Genomic DNA, 6691 nt, shown 5'->3' with positions numbered 1-6691 from the left:
GTCTGAGATCCTCGAGGGAGCAGCGTGTAGGAGTCCTGCCACCATCCCTGCTTAATGCAACACCTGCCACAACCATACCAGGTGTCCAGGACCCTGTCATTGAGAATGACCCCACACCTGAGCCACCTGACGGTGTCCGTCGGTGGCTCGACTGACGTGATGTGGGTGGTAGTGTAGATGTTTTTGTGACTGGCAGATTGACTGACTGGATTGTTATTGGTGAGGTGGCAGTAGTTGTTGGTGTTGCTTGAGCAGAAGTCGATAATGTGGATGACAGAGGAACTGATGGCAGAGACGAAACTTTGTTTGGAAGAGTGACTGGTGTGTGTGGAGCATGATTCACTGGAGGAGATACTGCATCATTGCTGCTGATAGAGCTGGGAGGAGGTGGTAGAGACCGATACATAATGTTGTGGACGGAGGTCATCCCAGAGGGTGAGACCACAGTGGACACACCTCCAGTTACTCCTGTAAAGTCTGTACTGGAGACTATCAAGCTGCCAGGACTCCAGCGAGAAGTGACAGGCACACGAGGAGCCAATGGTGGTGGAGCCTGCAAACAGTCAAACATGGTAACTGTAAAACACAATGACAGTCTTTAGAGGTAAACACTCATCATTATATGTAAATCAGATATTAGATGTGCCAAAATTTATTAAATGTAAAAGAAAAACTTTCATTTTAGGTCATCCAGCCTCAGTGAGAGACGACCGTTGCGTTAAAAAAATACAGAACATCACTGTATTGAATTTTTTTAACCTGTAAACGGTCCAAACGTATATATACGTTTTTTCAACATTTGAAAGTATGTAAAAAAAGTAGATCTTCTTTTTGTTTTTCTACATTTGAAAATGTGTAAAAAAACTTTGATCTACTTTTTTTTTTGTTATATTTGAAAATATGTAAAAAACTTAGATCTACTTTTGAAGCACTACACGTGAACGTAGATCTGCTTGGACCGTTTACGAGTTAAGAAACCTTAAACATTTATATGTTATTGCTGTACTGGTGCTTCTTAGGTGTGTCTATTGTGTCTGAATGATTGATCATTGATTTGAAACCAAGGAAATATGATAGAGCTGATGTAATATCTTTTTCCTATTCAAAGAAAACAGGATGACATTATAAGGAGCATTGTATATATATTTCTTCCAATCATTAACCAGTTCCCACCAAAACAGTGACCCAAAGTTGGAAACTCATTCACCTTCACAAACTCTCTAGCTAATTTTTACACTATTCATCTTCAGGAGGCAAGAAGTATCATATATTTTTAACACACTGGTCGTCTCCCACCAAAGTAGGATATTATACCTCAGCTAATTTCATAGCCCAATGGGATCCAACAATGATACAATGAATTATGTAATAGTCTCCCCACCTCCAAAGTGCAGACACATTTCTTCCTAACTTCAAAAACTCTTCAGTCTGGCTAGCCAGTTTTCCCTTAATCACTTTATATGATTACTTTGCTTATACACCTACCATCCGACTTACGGCCAACTCGATATATGACCATTTGACTTATGACCGTGTTTTGTATGCCAAATTTCTGGGAAATAAACAAGTGTTTGTGCTGTACACAGTGTTTATACTAAACCTTACAATATAAAATACAGTACTAACAGCATAAAAAGTAAAGTAAACATGAAATACCAAAATAAAACAATAAAATAAAGTCATTACAAAAATGTGATATTGATATTCAGTAGTAAAGTTCGACTTACGTCCATTTCGACCTACGACCAGTTGGTCGGAACCAAACTTGGTCGTAAGTTGGATGGTACCTGTATTTCTATAACATGTCGAATTCCCTGGACTACTTCCTTCACCCATTTCAATCTAACATGCTTGAAAATGCCTGATGAATATTTATTTTACTACACGAACCAAATCCCCACCAGAGTGAGGTGACCCAAAGAAGGAAACACAATCACCATCATTCATTCAACAGCTGTTATATCCACTATTGAATGATCATCTTTCCCCTGGCCTGGGCTCAGTGTTCAAGCTCCTTCATCCTAACTCTGTACTGCATTTCCTTTCCTCTTCCTCAAATCCCCTCTACACCTTCCATCCATTACAATCTTGTTCATTTCTCTTAACATTAACACACCATCTACAACCTTGTCCAAGTTCTTTCCCCTCATCTATTCTGTAATTTACCTGCATGTGCTGGTTGTTAGGCTGCATGTACAGTGGTACCTCGGGATACAAACAGCTCAAAACTTGAACAATTATGTAAGTGTATTTATGTAAGTGCTTTTGTAAGTGTATTTTTGGGGGTCTAATTTACATTATTCCTTATGGGAACAAATTCGTTCGGTATCAGCACTCAAACAGCCTTCTGGAATGAATTAAGTTCGTATCCCAAGGTACTACTGTATCTGGAAATCCATCACTGTGGTTCCTTGTCTCACTAATTTTACATCATTTCAGACTCCTCCTTTAGAAGCCCTGACATGCTCACTATATCCACATTTCTCTCTGGTAGTCCCAACTTTGCTGTATTCTTGGCTCTATTAACTGACACTGATCTGCAACATCAACTGTGACCATCTCATCCTCTCAGCTGATATATATATTTCCATCATCACATCTTCCTCTTATTCCCCCACCATCTTTTTAACCCTGAGCGTGAGGAATTAAATGAACCTGAGGGGATTTATCACATTCCATGAACATTAACCCGTAAACGGTCCAAGCAGATCTACGTTCACATGTGTAGTGCTACAAAAGTACATCTACGTTTTTTTACACATTTTCAAATATAACAATAAAATAAAAGTAGATCAAAGTTTTTTTACATATTTTCAAATATAACAAAAAAATAAAAGTAGATCAAAGTTTTTTTTACACATTTTCAAATGTAAAAAAACAAAAAGATCTACTTTTTTTACATACTTTTAAATGTTGAAAAAACGTATATATACGTTTGGACCGTTTACGGGTTAATGGTAGGTGAGTACAGGTATATAGTGTGTGTCTCGCTCTTAGCAGGTGGAGGACTAAGCCTCCACTTCTCTTTGCATTAATTCACCTGCATGACTTCACTGATTCACAAAACTGCAATAAAAATCTATGCAATATTATATGTAAAATTCTGTCTTCATATTTCTCATTCACAATATTCTTTCCAAGGTCTCATCTATAATAAAATTAAAATACAGTAAAGAGAGTAAAGCAATAATATAATGTATATTAGTGGTATTCAATACCAACAAAGTGTCTAATTTATTGTCAAAATTATAATGTACACATTCCTCACTTCACTGTGCTTCGACTTACAATATGTCAACTTTACGATGTTGCAATATCTTAACATTTTGAAATATACATTTATTGATAGAATCAACTTTTATATTTTAATAACATATTGGCAGTTTCCCACTGAGGCAGGGTAACCCGAAAAAAGAAGAAACACTTTCATCATCATTCACTCCATCACTGTCTTGTCCGAGGTGCGCCTACAATTAAAAAACTGCAATATTAATACCCCTCCTTCAGAGTACAGGCACTGTACTTCCCACCTCCAGGACTCAAGTCAGGTTAACCGATTTCCCTGAATCCCTTCATAAATGTTACTTTGCTCAAACTCCAACAGCACATCAAGTCATAAAAACCATTTGTCTCCACTTGCTCAAGCATGCTTGCTGGAAGTCCAAGCCCCTCGCACACAAAACCTCCTTCACTCCCTCCCTCCAATCTTTCCTAGTTAGAGTAATTATTTATTTACTCATTTATCACATCATATTAAACTCATGATATTTTCAACTAACGATGTGTTCATCAGAATGTAACCTCACTGTAAGTCAAGGAGCAACTGGCAATCAATGCAAACAGTGTCTAAATCAATCATCAAAATTAAAATAAAAGTTCATGATAACAACTGAAGTCATGCAAGGGACTTCATGCAGACTTTGTTTCAGCACTCACCATGTCATTCTTGGTGTAGATATACTCGCCAAAATAGCGAGGTATGGTCCTTCCAGCAGTTCCATTAGGTGAGGGCGAGGAAGAGAAGGGCCGCATTGAAGCCTCAGAGCGGGGAGGAACCTGCCAAGATAACATCATGCTTATGAAATATATACATGTATATATATTTTTTGTTTTGACACATTGGCTGTTTCCCACCGAGGTACGGCAACCCGTAAAAGAAGAAACACTTTCATCATTCCTCATTCCATTACTGTCTTGCCAGAGATGTGCCAATACTACAGTTTAAAAACTTCAACATATCTCCAACAGCTAGCCTCTCACCAAATGCAAGAAGCACTTACATTTAATATTGAAAATTTTCACTAATGCACATTGCTGATATATATATGCTGCATTAATTGTGTGTGGTTATTTGTTGATATTATTGAGTTTATGTAACTTACTCTAACCTAACATGACATAAAATGTTAAATTTTCTGTCAACAGAGAACGTTCAGAAACTGATGATGGGTAATGAGTATAACACAGTATAAAATGAAAACAGTTTTATACAGCGAGCTTTTTATGATTTCACAAGTATATACGAGTGAAACCACAAATTTACACGATATGGTTATACAGTGTATTTACTGAGTGTTATCTCAGGAATCTGATCATTCATGGCTGTTTTGGCAATGATTGTTTTTCACACTTTAAGCACGACAATGAAATCTTGAAGATTAAAGGTCACAATACCACAACTGGAATAATTCACAAATAACCTACATCTTGAAAGGAAACTTAGATGATGTTTTAGTCCCTCTGAAAGAAAAAAATCATAGGACCTGAAGAGGGAGAGGGAGAAGGTAGATCTAGTGAAAGCAGCAGTAACACTCACAGAAATGCTTCTATTACAGTACTACCACAACTATTATTACTGTTACTAATATGATGGGATTCACACACACCCAAGAGTGTGTGTGTATTGCTCTCTCTGGATATTTCCTCACTGGGTCACCTAACGGACAAGACCCAGGCCAGGACCACCCCAGTGAATCACACTCACACTCTGGACATTCCCTCGCTGGGTCACCTAACGGACAAGACCCAGGCCAGGACCACCCCAGTGAATCACACACACTCTCTGGACATTCCCTTGCTGGGTCACCTAACAGACAAGACCCAGGCCAGGACCACTCCGGTGAATCACACTCACTCTCTGGACATTCCCTTGCTGGGTCACCTAACAGACAAGACCCAGGCCAGGACCACTCCGGTGAATCACACACACTCTGGACATTCCCTTGCTGGGTCACCTAACAGACAAGACCCAGGCCAGGACCACTCCGGTGAATCACACTCACTCTCTGGACATTCCCTTGCTGGGTCACCTAACAGACAAGACCCAGGCCAGGACCACTCCGGTGAATCACACACACTCTGGACATTCCCTTGCTGGGTCACCTAACAGACAAGACCCAGGCCAGGACCACTCCGGTGAATCACACACACTCTGGACATTCCCTTGCTGGGTCACCTAACAGACAAGACCCAGACCAGGACCACTCCGGTGAATCACACTCACTCTGGACATTCTTTGTTATGAATGTCGAAATTAGCCAAATTATAACAATATTTTAAAAAAGAAGATCTTGGAAGAACAAATTTAGTCCTAATCTGAAAGGAAAATGATTGTACAAACAACAGTGACATTCACACATTTTTATTCACGAGGACATCTAAGAAACTAACACTCACAACATTTGGGGTTACATGGTAGAGCATAGCACTAACTTAGTTAAATGCTGAGTAATAATGCAATGAGATGGATGAGGAACAAGGAATACAGATAATATAAGAATGGAGGAACACTGCAGCAGGTCTACTGGCCCATACAGGTGGGTGTAAATAGGAAAATGAAGTGTCAATATATGTATGAACTGGGGAATGAAATACTTATCAATATCAAGATCAAAGAATGGGAGACTATTTGGGGAAAAAAAATAGAGGTCCCAATTAACAAATAGATGCATTCAGGGTTCTTAACCTACAAATGTTTATATGGAAAACAATAGTACAAAAGATGGCTATGATTCAGAAGCCTGAGTCTTTTTCATTGGGATCCTTTGGACCTGTGCTAGAATGACTCATAAAAATCAACTAACAATGAAGTTGAATATCTATTTTTGGGCTGGGGAACATGGGTAGTAAATGTTAAGAGACTTGCTGGGTTGTAAAATGAACTACAGTGGACCCCCGGTTTACGATATTATTTCATTCCAGAAGTATGTTCAGGTGCCATTACTGAATGAATTTGTTCCCATAAGGAATATTGTGAAGTAGATTAGTCCATTTCAGACCCCCAAACATACACATACAAACACACTTACATAATTGGTCGCATTGGGAGCTGATCGTAAACCGGGGATCCACTGTATTTACAAAAGAGCAAAAAAAAAAAAAAAAAAAAAAAAAAAAAAAAAAACTCCAAATGAAAAGCCAATAAAGTGCTCTTACTTCAGGAGGTGTATCAGAGTCACTATCACTGTTGTTATTGCAAGAAAACCCAGAGCTGTCGGTGACACCCCATCGTGGACTCTCTAACATCTGTGGAGACTCCTGATGGTGTGACACATCAAACCTTGACACCTGAAGAAAAAATTCATGGCTGCTATACATTCCATAATGAGCATCAAATATTGTACCTATCTAACACTTTTTAACCTGTATGTGACACTTATGCATCATCATCATCATCTTTCAACAAACTGGT

This window comes from Cherax quadricarinatus, chromosome 96 (genome assembly GCF_038502225.1).
Source record: "Cherax quadricarinatus isolate ZL_2023a chromosome 96, ASM3850222v1, whole genome shotgun sequence".
Lineage (NCBI taxonomy): Eukaryota > Metazoa > Arthropoda > Malacostraca > Decapoda > Parastacidae > Cherax > Cherax quadricarinatus.
Note: the sequence above shows the minus strand (reverse complement) of the source record.